The sequence below is a fragment of the Anolis sagrei genome, chromosome Y (assembly GCF_037176765.1).
Source record: "Anolis sagrei isolate rAnoSag1 chromosome Y, rAnoSag1.mat, whole genome shotgun sequence".
NCBI lineage: Eukaryota > Metazoa > Chordata > Lepidosauria > Squamata > Dactyloidae > Anolis > Anolis sagrei.
The window spans coordinates 56,287,748-56,303,695 of NC_090035.1; the positions used below are offsets into that span (position 1 = coordinate 56,287,748).

General features: G+C 47.4%; 1 long non-coding RNA gene across 1 annotated transcript in view; it reads right to left on the reverse strand.

Moving 5' to 3' along the window:
• The window catches only part of LOC137095177 (uncharacterized), a 111,997-nt gene extending 96,441 nt beyond the window's left edge, over nt 1-15,556 (reverse strand). Inside the window, exons 1-2 of the long non-coding RNA XR_010908803.1 lie at nt 15,346-15,556; nt 14,124-14,248 (exon numbers count right to left, since the gene is read on the reverse strand). This is a non-coding gene — a long non-coding RNA (uncharacterized lncRNA). The remainder of the gene's footprint in view (nt 1-14,123; nt 14,249-15,345) is intronic.
• Between the last annotated feature and the right edge of the window lie 392 nt (nt 15,557-15,948).

A 15,948-nucleotide genomic window follows, 5' to 3' on the forward strand; every position in this document is an offset into this window, starting at 1 on the left:
AACCCACCTCTCTCCGACCTGCCTTTGACTCTTTGTTTATGTACTCCCTGCCGTCTCGCACAAAAAAAGCCGACCTGCCTTTGACACTTTGTGTACTCCCTGCCGTCTCGCACAAAACAAAAAAAAGCCAGAAAAACCTTTCCTACCACGTTTTTGTTGGCTCCTCTCTGTGTTCTCCCCGCCTACAAAGGGGCCTACGCAAGAGGGTTCAGCTCAGCTGCATTGCATCCCCTCATTCTCCTCCTTTGCTTCAGGGTTGGCTTGGGAAAACAACGACCAACACACCTCTCTCCGACCTGCCTTTGACTCTTTGTTTCTGTACTTCCTGCTATCTCGCACAAAACAAAACAAAAAGCCAGAAAAACCTTTCCTACCACATTTTTGTTGACCCCTCTCTGTGTTGTCCCTGCCTACAAAGGGGCCTGAAAGAAAGCCTACGCAGGAGGGTTCAGCTCAGCTGAATTGCATCCCCTCATTCTCTGCCTTTGCTACAGGGTTTACTTAGGAATACAACAACCAACCCACCTCTCTCTGACCTGCCTTTGACTCTTTGTTTGTGTACTCCCTGCCGCCTCGCACAAAACAAAAAAAGCCAGAAAAACCTTTCCTACCACGTTTTTGTTGGCCCTTCTCTTTGCTGTCCCTGCCTACAAAGGGGCCTGAAAGAAAGCCTATGCAAGAGGGTTCAGCTCATCTGCATTACACCCCCTCATTCTCTGCCTTTGCTTCAGGGTGTGCTTGGGAAAACAACAACTAACCCACCTCTCTTCGACCTGCCTTTGACTCTTTTATTGTGTACTCCCTGCTGTCTTGCACAAAACAAAACAAAAACCCAGAAAAACCTTTCCTATCACGTTTTTGTTGTCCCTTCTCTGAGATGGCCCTGCCTACAAAGGGGCCTGAAAGAACGCCTACGCAAGATGGTTCAGCTCAGCTGCAATGCATCCCCTTATTCTCCTTGGCTTCAAGATTGGCTTGGGAAAACAACAACCAACCCACCTCTCTCCGACCTGCCTTTGATTCTTTGTTTGTGTACTCCCTGCCCTCTCGCACAAAACAAAAAAAATGCCAGAAAAACCTTTCCTACCACGATTTTGTTGCCCCTTTCTGTGTTATCCCTGCCTACAAAGGGGTCTGAAAGAAACCTACATAAGAGGGTTCAGCTCAGCTGCATTGCATCCCCTCATTCTCCTCTTTTGCTTCAAGGTTGGCTTGGAAAAACAACAACCAATCCACCTCTCTACGACCTGCCTTTGTCTCTTTGTTTGTGTACTCCCTGCCATCTCACACAATACAAAAAAAGCCAGAAAAACCTTTCCTACCACTTTTTGTTGCCCTTTCTGTGTTGTCCCTGCCTACAAAGGGGCCTGAAAGAAACCTATGCAAGAGGGTTCAGCTCAGCTGCATTGCATCCCATCATTCTCCTCCTTTGCTTCAGGCTTGGCTTGGGGAAACAACAACCAACCCACCTCTCTCTGACCTTTCTTTGACTCTTTGTTTGTGTACTTCCTGCTATCTCGCACAAAACAAAACATAAAGCCAGAAAAATCTTTCCTACCACGTTTTTGTTGTCCCCTCTCTATGATCGCCCTGCCTACAAAAGGGCCTGAAAGAAAGCCTACGCAAGAGGGTTCAGCTCAGCTGCATTGTTTCCCCTTATTCTCCTTTGCTTCAAGGTTGGCTTGGGAAAACCACAACCCACCCACCTCTCTCCAACCTCCCTTTGACTCTTTGTTTGTGTACTCCCTGCCCACTCGCACAAAACAAAAAAAAAGCCAGATAAACCTTTCCTACCACGATTTTGATGCCCCTCTCTGTGTTATCCCTGCCTACAAAGGGGTCTGAAAGAAAGCCCACAGGAGAGGGTTCACCTCAGCTGCATTGCATCCCTTTATTTTCCTCCTTTGTATTTCTTTTCTATTTCCTTAACTTAGTTTCCCTCTTTTTTTATTGACCTGGAAACACACCACTCTTTGTTGCGGGGAAATAAAACCGTTTGGTTTTGGGGTTGCCCTTTTTGTGTTGTAACTTGTAATCACAAACGTTCCTTGAATTTGAGTAACCCTCCGCCAGGGCTTGCAGCCTTTGCCTGTGGCTTGTGTCATGAAACGTTAGCTTCCAAGCAGTTTGGGACACAAGGGCCTTGTGTTGGTTCATGAACGTATAAGAAAGGCAGGGGTATGATGATGAACATCTGAAGGCAGCGGGAGCTTTCCACCTCCACCATGGCTAGTGCTACAAAGGCCACTGCTTCCTCAAGCTGTGTGAGAGAAGAAACTTCTGCTTCTGTCCAAAACTCTCAACGTCACGGCTGCGATGCTCTCAATAGTAGCTCTGATTAATCTAAATTTGTTTGTGAGGAGGAGGAGGAGGTGTTACAGGGATGGGCAGAAGAAAACATGGAAACTGCTTCCCAAACACCCACTTCCCCCTCGGGACTCAGTGATCCAGAGGAGGACTGCTTGCAGGAGGGCGAACAAGAGGAAACATCCTCCACCCCCCCCCCCCCACACCCCGCCATTCCACCAATACTGTCAGTCAAAACCACATTCCTACAGGACTTGTGCGTTTGGGTAGGCTGAGGTCTCTCCTCTGGGATCACTACAAGGTCCATCCCCAGAAGGCCACTTTTGCAGTATGTAGGCATTGTGGTGGGAGCGTCAGCAGGGGCAAAGATGTGAGGCATCTTGCGACCTGGCCTAAGGATGCACCTCAAGAGACACTACCCTAATGTTAAGCTTGACATGGTGGAAATTGGCAGCACCTGCAGCAGTACCCAGAGCACTCCTACCTCACCAACAGGCCCCATGCAGTCAACCATGGGGCCTGTCTGTGACCAGGCTGAGATTGGGGGAGAAGCCACCATCCATGAAGGACATCATACAGCGGCTGGAAGAGATGATGGCTCTCGACCACCAGCCATTCCGTATGGTGGAATGGGAGGTTTTTTTGCCAATTTGTTGAGCTCTTGGCACCACGGTACCACATCCCAACTCGCCATACTTTCTCAAGATTTGTCATTCCTCCTTTGTACAAGGGATGCAAGGAATGCCTGAAAACCTTGCTGCGTGCCACAATCCGGCCACATCCATTTCACCTCAGACATATGGTCTAGCATGGGAGGAGATCATTCCTATCTGTCCCTCACCGCTTACTGGTGGGTGAAGGAGGGAAGCCTTACCTTGGGTCATCACTGGGCCCTGCTGGCCCTGGAGGTGATAGATAAGGATCACAAGGCCAACACCATCTTCGAATACTTCAAGACATGATGAGGGACTGGATGCGGCATACTCATTCGACTGCTAACTCAGGGTTCATGGTCACCGACGCCGGCAAGAACATGATAAGGGCGGTGGAAAGTGCCGGCTTTACAAACGTCACCTGCATGGCACACCTACTGCATAACTGTAAAAGATGGCTTCAAGGGGTCTGAAGAGCACAGCCCATCCATGTCACACACCTCATAGAGAGCTGCCACAGAATCGCGGGCTTTTTCCATCGTAGCACAAAGTCCGCCCGTATGCTGCGTGACAGGCAGGCCCTAGAGGGCCTCCCACAACACAGGTTTCTGCAGGATGTTTCCACCCACTGGAACTCCACCTACAAAATGCTACAGCGCATGGTGGAGCAACAGAGGGCGGTCCACGCCGTCTCACTGTCAATTGCTGCGCCTGTCAACAAGCTGGTCCCTAACAACCAGGAGTGGCTGACCATCTCTCAGCTGGTTGACATCCTCAAGCCCTTTAAAAACGCCACCGACACCCTTTCTGACCAGAGAGCTCTACTCAGCCAGGTGTTCCTTGTCATCTTACGGCTGAAGAGGCACTTGGAGACGCTGGGGGGCCAGAGTACACTGCACTCCATGGCTGGGACCCTGATTCTACAGGCCCAGGTGGTAGTCAGGAAGTTGACTTTTGCCGTCCGCAAATGTCTCGACCCGCTGATGAAGAGTAAAACTCATGTCTTGGCAGCTCATCAAGGACACCATCTGCCCCCAAGACTTACCAAGGTGGAAGGCAGAGCTTCTCATGCTCGTGAGAGGGGCATACCCTGGGAGGATGGGGGACCACTCTGATCAAGCTGCCACTGCCGTTCTTCCTGAGAACCCCCGCAGTACCACCAACACTGCTTCCAACAGCCCCATCTTGCCACCCCCAAGGGATGGAAAGGCACCAAGGCAGGAAAGGCCAAGCGAGGGCACTTTCCTTGCGGAGGCCATCGCTTTGCTTTTAGAGGAAGGAACATCTTTGGTGGCCCAGGCGGCCAAAATAGACTCAGCCAAGTATTCCATAAACTGTTACTTCGAGGAGCCTCAGGAAACTTTCTCCAGCGATCCCTTGTCTTACTGGTCCTCCCGAAGCAAGGCATGAACGGACCTTTCAAACGTTGCATGCAAGTTCCTCAGCTGTCCGCCAACTAGTGTGCAGAGCGAGAGGGTCTTCAACCAGGCAGGAGATGTTGTGACCCTTCAATGGAGCTTGCTCGACCCCCTTGCAGTGGAAAAGCTGGTCTTTCTGAAGGCCAACCTGCCTGTTTTGGGCTACCTGCAGATTTTGACACTACCATCCAGTAGGTCACTTTTGTTTTGTGTTTTTGAGAACCAGAAATGTTTGACTTTGAAGATCACCACTGTATTGTTATCAGCCCTGTGCGGCATGAGGAGTACGGTGACTTCTTCTGCTGTATCATTCCACAAGACCAAGTCGGTTCCTTGAAAAATGAGGCAGACTGCACAATATTTTGGTTATCCCCTCCTGCGGTCTTTGCCTTGATACAAAGGAACAAAAGAATCAAATTAAGAATAAAAAAACAAGAAAATCAAAAAGCTTTCCTGGAAAAAATGTTAGAAATGAAAGAAGAGCTACTAGGAGAATTGAGTGGCATGAAGAAAAATTTACACTCACTCCAACAAGATGTAAATGAAATCTAATTGGACAAAAAGAAACTAGAACAACCGCAAGCCAATCTGAAGGCAAGGCTAGATAAATTGGAAAGTATGAGCAGCAAACTAGAAGCAAGACAAGAAAAACTAAAAGTGAAGGAATCAGAATACCAACTCAGATTTAGAAATATAGAAGAAGAAACTAGTGAATAATAAAATAAATAATCTGTAAGATAACGTCTGATCTGCTGGAATGCCAGGAAGAGGAAATGTCTGACAATATAGAACAATCATAGAGAATCATGACTAACTTTGCAAAAAAGAAATTAAAGTGGCCCATGACGTCATCGTCCATTTCAGTAGAAGAAATTTAAGAGAAGAAATACTAAGGGTGAACAATAAGAAACCCCAATACTTCAAGGGGGAAAAAATTCTCCTACTGAAAGAAAATCCACCAAGTATCCTCAATAAGAGAAAGAAATACATGTTCCTGGCAGACCTCTTGAGACAAAACCAAATGCATTTCAGATGGGAGAAAAGCGAAGGAATGATGATCACCTACAGGGAGGAGAAATTCTGGATAACATCTGAGGATAAAGCTAAAGATTTCCACAAAAGACTATTAAGAGATCTGGAAAGAGATAAAACTTCAGAAAGAGATAGAACTCCTGACGACCATGGCAACAGAGAGTCTAAGAGAGCAAGACTCTTCTCCCCGACCCTGATGACCACGACAACCACGACGACGGCTCCACCCACCCCTAAATTGGATCTAGATGTACCCAATGAAAATACACAATAAAATTTAATGCTGCAATTAAAAGTCTGGAGTAACAATATTAATGGTTTAAATTCACCCTATAAAAGGAGAAAGGTGTTCAAATAAAACAAGGGAAATATGACCTAGTGGTATTATGAGAAACACATATAAACAATAAACAAACCTCCAACCTTACCCAAAAAAAGATAAGTAAAGAATACTATTCCTCAGCAAGTGAGAAAAAAAGAGGTGTGGTAACCTACGTAAACCCAAAGTTAACATCTAATCTCGCCTTCAAGGACCAAGATGGCAGAATGATTGGTATTAATATAAATCTAAATGGCCAAAACTTACTCTTTTGTAATATCTACCCCCCAAATGGACCGAAGACAAAATTAATAAAAGAATTAAGGGAAAACCTACTTAGCCAGGAAGGTGCGGTGCAGAACTAATTATGGAAACATCTGTAAAAATCCTCTTTGAATAGATGGAAGTCTTTTTTTAACCAACCCCCCCTACCCCCATCCCCCTTTTTTCTTTTTGCCTCCCCCTCCTTCCCTTCCTTTTCTTTCTCTTTCTTATTGCCATTATGGGGACAGGATAACTATGCCTTTTCCTACTGTACTATCTCCTACACATTGTTTCCCTATTTTCCATGTATTTATCTATAACTTTAATAAAAATATTTTTTTAAAAGAATAAAAAAACAAGAATGAAATCATCAAAAAAATCCGGGCCTTGCGTTTCTCTGAGAACTGCTGCTACATCAATTTGGTTCTGAATTGGGTTCACAAAAAAAACTTTTGTTCTCTTCTTGAATCAATCCACTTTACCTACCTCACCCCCTGTTCCCCTACATCCCATGCCTGCCACGCTACAATCCAAATCTCCATCACAGCAACAAGCACAGCAATGACTTCAAGCACCCCCCCCCAAAAGCCAAATCAGCCGGGGCCTTGTGTTTCTCTGAGAACTGCTGCTACATCAATTTGGTTCTCAATTGGGTTCACAACAAAAAAAAGTTTGTTCTCACCTTGAAACAGCTGTAAGATCTCAATCTCACAGCAAGCTGTGCCGGCTGAGGAGTTAATCGAGCGAAATCTAAGGTGATCAATTCCCCAACCCTCCCAGTGTAAGGAGATTTGGATCTGGAACAACTAGGGGTCTTGAATGAGACCTTGATGGTCCAAATCGGCCTGAGAAAAGGGAAAGAGGTTGCGGGGCAACGAGGTAGAGCGCCGGCATTACATCTCGGCAAGCTCCCTCATAAATAATATCCTACCTGATACCCGGGACCCTGGGATTGCGTCTGCGGGGTCCTAGCTTCCTTCCCTGGCAGAGATTGAAGCTCTCCCTGCCTATCCACCTCATTCAATCAGGGAGGAGGCGGGGGGAGCTCAGATCGACAGTTGCCTCTGCTGAGCCGAGGGAAACTCCTGCGCCAGTACTCCGGCTGGCAGCTTCTGCTTTGACATCGCAGGGGAGGGGGAGAAATGCCTGCTAGCCCCCGCGAATAGCTTTTCATCCGCCATCAGGGGAGCTGAGACACACTGCAGGCCTGCCGAGGTGACACCCCTCCTTCGGCCCTCCTTCCTGTCGGGCCCATAACATCAGAGGGAGCCGAAGCTTGAAGCGCTCCGCGGGCCCACCAAAAAGAGGCTTGGCTTGGCCTACAGAAGAGGAGTCTCCATTACATCACCACGAGGCCACCTCACCCACCTCTCTGGATCCAGCGTTTTGGTCAGCGTTTGTTATTGCTGCCATCGAACTCATAGGAACATTCGACATCTGCCAACACTGTCATCTCTGGCTGGAGGTGTAAATAACAGCAATATTATCCACTGCCATTGAACTCATAGGAACATTCAACATCTGCCAACACTGCCATCTCTGGCTGGAGGTGTAAATAACAGCAATATTATCCATTCTGCTGCAGGAAATGGTGCTACGCTTTTCAGCCATTGCCCACGTCATAAAGACCATCTCCCACTAACTGTACCATCTCTTCTCCTGGACAGTCGAGAAGATACGGGGTCCGGGCTGAGGGTGCCGGCTTGCTCGTTCACGGGCCCTGCAGCTGGGTCCTTTGTTTTGAATCGACTGCCCTAGTTGAGTGACTTTAGGAATTGGTGAGGGCACTGTTCTGTTAAGGCACTTTAATCCAGCACTTTAAGTCTGTTGGTCCTATCAGTACTGTGTCTTAGATAATATCAAGCATTACTGTTAAGCACTTTAACCCAGCACTTTAATTTTGTTGGTCCTATCAGTACTGTGTCTTAAATATCAAACATTGCACTGCTAGCCTGTACTTTAGTCCGCCTGGTTTTGCCTGGTCCCAAACCATCATTACTGCTGCTAGATTGATTGCACTACAGCACTTTAGACAAACGTCGTGATTTACCTGGCCTTAAGCCTTTGCTGTGATTTACCATCAAAGTATTGATGTTCTCATTTGTATTATTTCTGTTAACACGGTTATGTCAGCAGCCTTCTGTCCTCCCTGATAACGCACAAGTGCACTTTATGATCTGTGGCACACTGGAAGGACTAGGAAGAATTGAAGGGCGGGACCCACAGGTCCCAGATATTTACAACTACAATTATAACAATGTCTGTCATTACATGTTAGCAATTGAGATAGCAAATGAAGACCAGGGAGGAAATGCTCCTGGGGCAGTTGGGTTCACAGGTGGGGGGGGGGGGGGGGCTGCTATAGAGGTGGTGACGGGTAGAGGGAGATACGGGAAAAGGAGACTAAACCACTCATTTCGGCCCAAAATTTACAATAAGAATTCGACAAACCTAAATTATAGCAATGATCTGAGACGTAAGCAAATCCGGCCCAAAATTTTCAATAGAACATTGGCGATTCCAAAAATTATCCATCTCACAACTCAAAAAACTATTTGGCCTGAAAATAACAAGAATGTATTGGCAATTCCAAAAGACTCTCCTGACAAGATACAGCTGAGATGTCAGGATGGTGGTCCCTCTGGGTTAAGGATGGTGCTGCTCAATGCCAGGTCAGTTAATGGAAAGACATCTATCATCCGAGACCTAATCCAGGAAGAACAAGCTGATCTGACATGTATAACGGAGACCTGGCTAGACGAGGGGGGAGGAGTGAATCTCTCCCAACTATGCCCACCTGGCTATTGTGTGCAGCACCAACCAAGACCCGGAGGGCGGGGAGGAGGAGTTGCAGTGGTCTATAAGGATTTTATCCCCCTGATCAGGCACCCCATCCCGCAATCATCATCATTCGAATGTGCCAGCTTCAGGTTAGGTGACCAGGACAGGATAGGGATTCTGTTAGTGTACCGACCACCCCGCTGCACGACAGTCTCCCTACCTGAGCTAGCAGGTGTGGTCTCGGATATGGCGCTGGACTCCCAGCGACTTTTAGTCCTGGGGGATTTCAACGTCCATGCCGAGACCCCCCTTTCAGGTGCAGCTCAGGACTTTATGGCCGCCATGACAACCATGGGCCTGTCCCAATTAGTATCTGGTCCCACCCATACTGCCGGACACACATTGGATTTGGTCTTTACTCAGGGATGGGGTGATAGTGTCGGGGCGGAGGAGCTGACCATTGCTTCATTGTCATGGACCGATCACTACCTGATTAGGTTTAGACTTAGACTTACTGTACCTCCTAACCTCCGCAGGGGTGGTGGATCCATTAGAATGGTCCGCCCCAGGAGGCTTATGGATCCAAATGGTTTCCTGATGGCTCTTGGGGAGTTTCCCACCTCCTTGACTGGCGACCCTGTCGATGCCTTGGTCTCTCACTGGAACACCGAGATGACTAGGGCAATCGACACAATCGCTCCGGAACGCCCCCTTTCAAGTAACCGAGCTAATCCGGCCTCTTGGTTTACTGAGGAGCTGGCAGCATTGAAGCAAAAGAAAAGGTGGCTAGAGCGCGTGTGGTGCAAGAGTCCAACCAAATCAGCTCAAACACATCTGAATGCCTTTCTAAGGTCCTACGATGTGGCAATAGCAGCAGCACAAAAAAATCTTTTGCTGCCAATATTGCATCTGCAAAGAATCGTCCAGCTGAGCTCTTCCGAGTTGTCAGGGGTCTGTTAAACCCGCCGAAAAGCGAGATCCCTGATAGCTCTGGAGCTCGCTGTGAAGCGTTTGCTCGATTTTTCGCAGATAAAATTGTGCGGATTCGGTCGGTTTTTGACACCACTTTACCTGCAGTCTCTGAGAACATAACGAGAGCATCTGCTTGTCAGGTTTTGTTGGATTCATTTCAATTGGTTCAGCTTGTGGATGTGGACAGGATCCTTGGAGAGGTGCGACCCACCACATGCATCCTAGACCCCTGCCCATCCTGGCTGATAAAAGAAGCCAGAGGGAGTTTGGCAGAGTGGGTGATGGTGGTGGTTAATGCCTCCTTACAGGAGGGCAAGATTCCAGCGAGCTTAAAACAAGCTATTATCAAACCGCTGTTGAAAAAACCATCACTGGACCCCACTCAATTAGACAACTATCGGCCAGTTTCCAATCTCCCCTATTTGTGCAAAGTCCTGGAATGTGTGGTGGCAACACAACTCCAGGGATTTCTGGTAGACACGGATTATCTTGATCCAGCACAGTCTGGCTTTAGACCGGGACATGGAACAGAAACAGCCTTGGTCGCCTTGGTAGATGATCTTCGCAGGGAGCTGGACAGGGGGAGTGTGTCCCTATTAGTTCTGCTGGACCTCTCAGCGGTCTTCGATACCATCGATCACGGTATCCTTCTGGAACGCCTCATGGACATGGGTCTTGGGGGTACTGCTTTGCAGTGGCTCCAGTCATTTCTTGAGGACGGTCCCAGAAGGTGTTACTGGGTGACACCTGTTCGGCCCCACAGCCGTTGTTGTGTGGAGTCCCACAGGGTTTGATTCTGTCCAATGTTATTTAACATCTACGTGAAGCCGCTGGGGGAGATCATTCGGAGTTTTGGACTGAGATGTTATCTCTATGCAGATGATGTCCAGATCTGTCACTCCTTCTCACCTGTCACCAAGGAGGCTGTCCAGACCTTGAATCGGTGTCTAGCTGCTGTGTCGGACTGGATGAGAGCTAACAAATTGAAATTGAATCCAGACAAGACAGAGGTCCTACTGGTCAGTCATAAGGCCAAACAGGTCTCAGCGGTGGCCGGGAGAGCTTTTGCGCAATTAAAACTTGTGCACCAGTTGCGCCCGTACCTCGGGAAGTCTGATCTGGCCAAGGTGGTCCACGCTCTTGTTAAATCCCGAATAGACTACTGCAATGCGCTGTACGTGGGGTTGTCCTTGAAGACTGTTTGGAAACTTCAACTAGTCCAGCGAGCGGCAGCCAGATTGCTTACCGGAGCGGCATACAGGGAGCATACCACCCCCTGCTGTGCCAGCTCCACTGGCTGCCGATTCAGTTCCGAGCACAATTCAAGGTGCTGGTTTTGACCTACAAAACCCTGTACAGTTCCGGTCCAGTGTATCTGTCCGAACATATCTCCCTCTACGTCCCACCTCAGAGTCTGTGATCATCTGGGGAGGCCCTGCTATCGACCCCACCACTGTCACAAGTGAGGCTGGTGGGGACGAGGAGCAGGGCTTTCTCAGTAGTGGCCCCTCACCTGTGGAACTCACTCCTGGGGGAAATCAGGGCATCATCATCCCTCCTCGCCTTTAGGAGAAGGGTGAAGACTTGGTTATGGGACCAGGCCTTTGGGCACTCCGGCAATTAAATCAGACAACCAGGCGAGTAAGACCAGCAGGATTGATGAAGTGGAACGTAAAACTAGATCTATGAGTAGCGAACGCTGACCATGTAAGAGGATAAACTGGGTTTGTATTTGGTTTTTTATTGATTTTATTGATTTTATGGTTATAATGTATAATTGGTGTTAACTGTGTATTGATGTAATTTTGTGTTTGATTGTTTTTATGATGCAGGCATCAAATTATGCCTTGCTTTTGTAAGCCACCCTGAGTCCCCTTCGGGGTGAGAAGGGCGGGGTAAAAGAACCCCAAATAAATAAATAATTGAATCAATCCACTTTATCTACCTCACCCCCTGTTCCCCTACATCCTGTGCCTGCCACGCTACAACCCAAATCTCCATCACAACAACCATACCAATGACACCCCCACCCCCAAAAAACCCAAATCAGCCAGGGCCTTGCGTTTCTTTAAAAACCTTTTGTTCTCATCTTGAATCAATCCACTTCATCTACCTCACCCCCTATTCCTCTACATCCCGTGCCTGCCATGCTACAATCCGAATCTCCATCCCAGCAACAACCACACCAATGACTTAAGGAACCCCTCACTTCAACCCCCCCCCCCCCAATCAACCGGGGTCTTGTGTTTCTCTGAGAACTGCTGCTACATCAATTTGGTTCTCAATTGGGTTCATAACAAAAAACTTTTGTTCTCTTCTTTATCTACCTCACGCCCTGTTCCTCTACATCCCGTGCCTGCCACGCTACAATCCAAATCTCCATCACAACAACCACACCAATGACTTAAGACACCCCCCCAAAAAAACCCCAAATCAGCCGGGGCCTTGCGTTTCTTTAAAAATCTTTTGTTTCCACCTTGAATCAATCCACTTCATCTACCTCACCTTCAAAAAAACCCCAAATCAGCCGGGGCCTTGCATTTCTTTAAAAACCTTTTGTTCTCACCTTGAATCAATCCACTTCATCTACGTCACCCCCTGTTCCCCTACATCTTGTGCCTGCCATGCTACAATCCAAATCTCCATCACAACAACAACCACACCAATGACTCAAGGCACCCTCCCCCCCAAAAAACACCCCAAATCAGCTGGGGCCTTGCATTTCTTTAAAAACCTTTTGTTCTCACCTTGAATCAATCCACTTCATCTACCTCACCCTTGTTTCCCTATATCCCATGCCTGCCATGCTACAATCCAAATCTCCATTACAGCAACAATCACACCAATGACTTAAGGAACCCCCCCCCCAACCCCCCCCCCCAAATCAGCTGGGGCCTTGCGTTTCTCTGAGAACTGCTGCTACATCAATTTGGTTCTCAATTGGGTTCACAACAAAAAAACGTTTGTTCTCTTCTTGAATCAATCCACTTTATCTACCTCACCCCTTGTTCCCCTACATCCTGTGCCTGCCACGCTATAATCCAAATCTCCATCAACAACCACACCAATGACTTAAGGCACCCCCCCCCCCCAAAAAAATCCCCAAATCAGCTGGGGCCTTGTGTTTCTCTGAGAACTGCTGCTACATCAATTTGGTTTGGAATGCATTCCCTGAAACTTTGGAATGCATTCACAGTCACACATTCAATAGTAAGAAAACAAAGTGGGAGCCATACCAGCACATAAATAAAAATGTTATTTTCATTTATGGAATCAACATGACTCCAGTGATTGGTCCTGAAAAGGTCCGTTGGTTGTTTTGCTTGCTTGCTTGCATGCTGCAAGTCATCTCTGGTTTCTTCTGGATTGAGAGAATCAGCCGTCTGCGAAGACGTTGCCCAGGGGATGCCGGATATCTTGCAATCCTGCGAGGAGGCTTCTCTCATGTCCCCCAGAGACACTCACTGGAACACCTCAGCAAGTGAGAGTCCAAAAGTGGCAGGCCCAAACCCAGAACCTCAACCAATGGCTGATACCCAATGAGAGACTCCCCCCTGGGCACACAGAGGACTGGGCGACCTGGAAGGCACTGAACAGACTGCGCTCTGGCACCACGAGATGCAGAGCCAACCTTCAGAAATGGGGCTACAAAGTGGAATCCTCGACATGCGAGTGTGGAGAGGAGCAAACCACTGACCACCTGCTGCAATGCACCCTGAGCCCTGCCACATGCACAAGGGAGGACCTTCTTGCAGCAACACCAGAGGCACTCCAAGTGGCCAGATACTGGTCAAAGGACATTTAATCAACTCTCATACTCACAAATTCTGTAATCTGCTTGTTTGCTTTGTTTCTGTTAGAAATGTAATATAATTTGACTGGTTGTTCTGACACGACAAATAAATAAATAAAAAACATGACTCCAGAACCACTGGATGAATTACAGCCAAATTTGGCAACATGACACTTACAGACTAAACTTTCCATCACTTAAAAGACATTATTTCCACATTATATGGTTGTAGCTGCTGAGATTTATAGCTCACCTGCAATCAAAGAGCATCATAAACTCCACCTATAATGGAATTGAATTAATGGTTGCACACGGGACTCCCATGACCAACAGAAAACAGTCGGTAGTGTTTCTGAGTTTGGTGGGCATTGACCTTGACTTTGGGAGTTGTACTAAAACCTGCATCCGGAGAGCAGTGTGGATTTAATGATGGATGTGGAACGCTTGGCTGTCCACTGGCTGCTTTTGATGTAGTGTGGTGTGGTGTTGTGTTGCCAATTGGGGTACTATTCCCCCTTTGGAATCCATCTCTAGGAGGGGGGAGTTAGGGTCTGCCATGTCAATAAAGGAATGTGGTCTCTTACCTTTCCTGTAAGAGTGTCAGTGCAGCATTTCACATCGCATGACTCCCTGGCAGTTTCAGACTCCAGACATCTTGGTCTCTTCTGTCTCTGGGGAGCTACTGCTTGACTGTTGAGTGGCCTCCTGTCTTTAAATGGGATTAGTCCTCGTAAGATATGTGAGTACCATCACGTTTCTTGAAGGAATGTTCCTTGAGGAAATGACCCCTCTGGCTGGGTCTTCCCCGCCCACAGGATCCTCCTCCGTCTCCTACCTCTCCATACAATACTTTCCTCTCTTTGAGGGGTGCCTGCTTGCCTCTCTAGTGGCCTCTACTCCTCCAGGGAATACTTTGGGGCTAGAGGGTTGGACAGGATGGACCAAGAACTGTCTTCCAACTCTTGTGATTTTCTGATGGCGCTAAGACATGCAGGACTCTGGGGACTCTCTCGAGGGTCAACCCTTGAATTGCAAGTGGAGGGAATTGCAACCTTCTGTCTTGGGTCGGATCGAGTACCCAAGAAACACTAAACTCCATAGCTCCTCGAACCGACAGTCTAAGAGTGGGTTTCCCCTCAAGGGGACCTGCCAAAGACCCAGATGAGAGGAGGCTCCAGAGCTGCAGCTTGCAGCGGGGAACCTACACCAGGAAACTGGGAGTGGGATAACAGCCAACCGTGCACCCTTTTTTTAATGCGGCGAGAGCATGGAGGAGATCGGGAGATGGCAAACCCAAAGGGTGAGCGAAACCGGCAATCTCATCAATAAGAAGCAAGCCCCGGAAAGGGTAAGATAGAAATGCACATGCAGAAAAACAACTGTGCAAACTAAGCAACCAAGCAAAGAAGTAAACAAGTAAATGGACCCCGCAAACAGGATACGTAAAGAACGCCCCAAAAGAGGGGAAAAGAGGGGGCAAAATACACCCCCACCCCTTACTCACTGAATAATAGCCACCCTCCCCCTCCCCCACTCCTCACTTGAATACAAGGGACGAAAAGGAAGAAAGAAAGAAAGAAAGAAAGGTTACAGGATAAAGGCAAGCAGACTATAGGGTCTAGAAGGGAAGATAAGGAAAGAGTGGTAAAGAGTGGTAAAGAAGAAAAGAAAGTAATTGTATAAAAGAATATTAAAGAATATTAAAGAATTGTCAGAAAATAATAAACTCAAGATAAAGTTAAAGAAGGGAGGGACGAAAGGGAAGAAAGGGAGGGGTGGAAGAATTGAAAAGGAAAAAAAACGTACCTTAAACTAACCTTGAAGGCGCGCTGGCATATGAACTGCTGTGTCGCCTTCGGGCTTGAGATACAGTGGTATATAAGCAAAGTAAATAATAAATCATCTCTTCTCAAGATAAGCTTCAAACTCAGATAAGCCCCAAGGACGTCCACGAGGCACGCTCCCCGGAAGGAGCCTGAGCACCAACCGGAAGAGGTGAGCCCTGCGGAATGCTGGGAAAGGGGAGAAGGCGGAAGTGGACAGAAGGAGCAGCAAGAGGAGTTAGATGATGCCTAGAGGGACAGGAAGTTGCACTGTGGGACGCTAGAGATAGGAATAGGACATACAAACTAAACAAGTGTATATTGAGAGTCAATTGTGAGAGAAGTATAGATCCGACAGGGAAGAACTGAAGAACTGAAGTGACAAGTTGGACAAAGGACAAAGAGGAGAAAATTTCAAAAGAATTAATTAAAGAAACTAAAGATACAAACAAAGGAGAAATAAGTGAGTAGACAAAGAAAGAACCGAATATAAAGTAGGGTAAAAATATATTTATATGCACAATACATAAGAAAATTAACAATAAATAATAATAATAATAATAACAATTAAAAAACAAAAAACAAT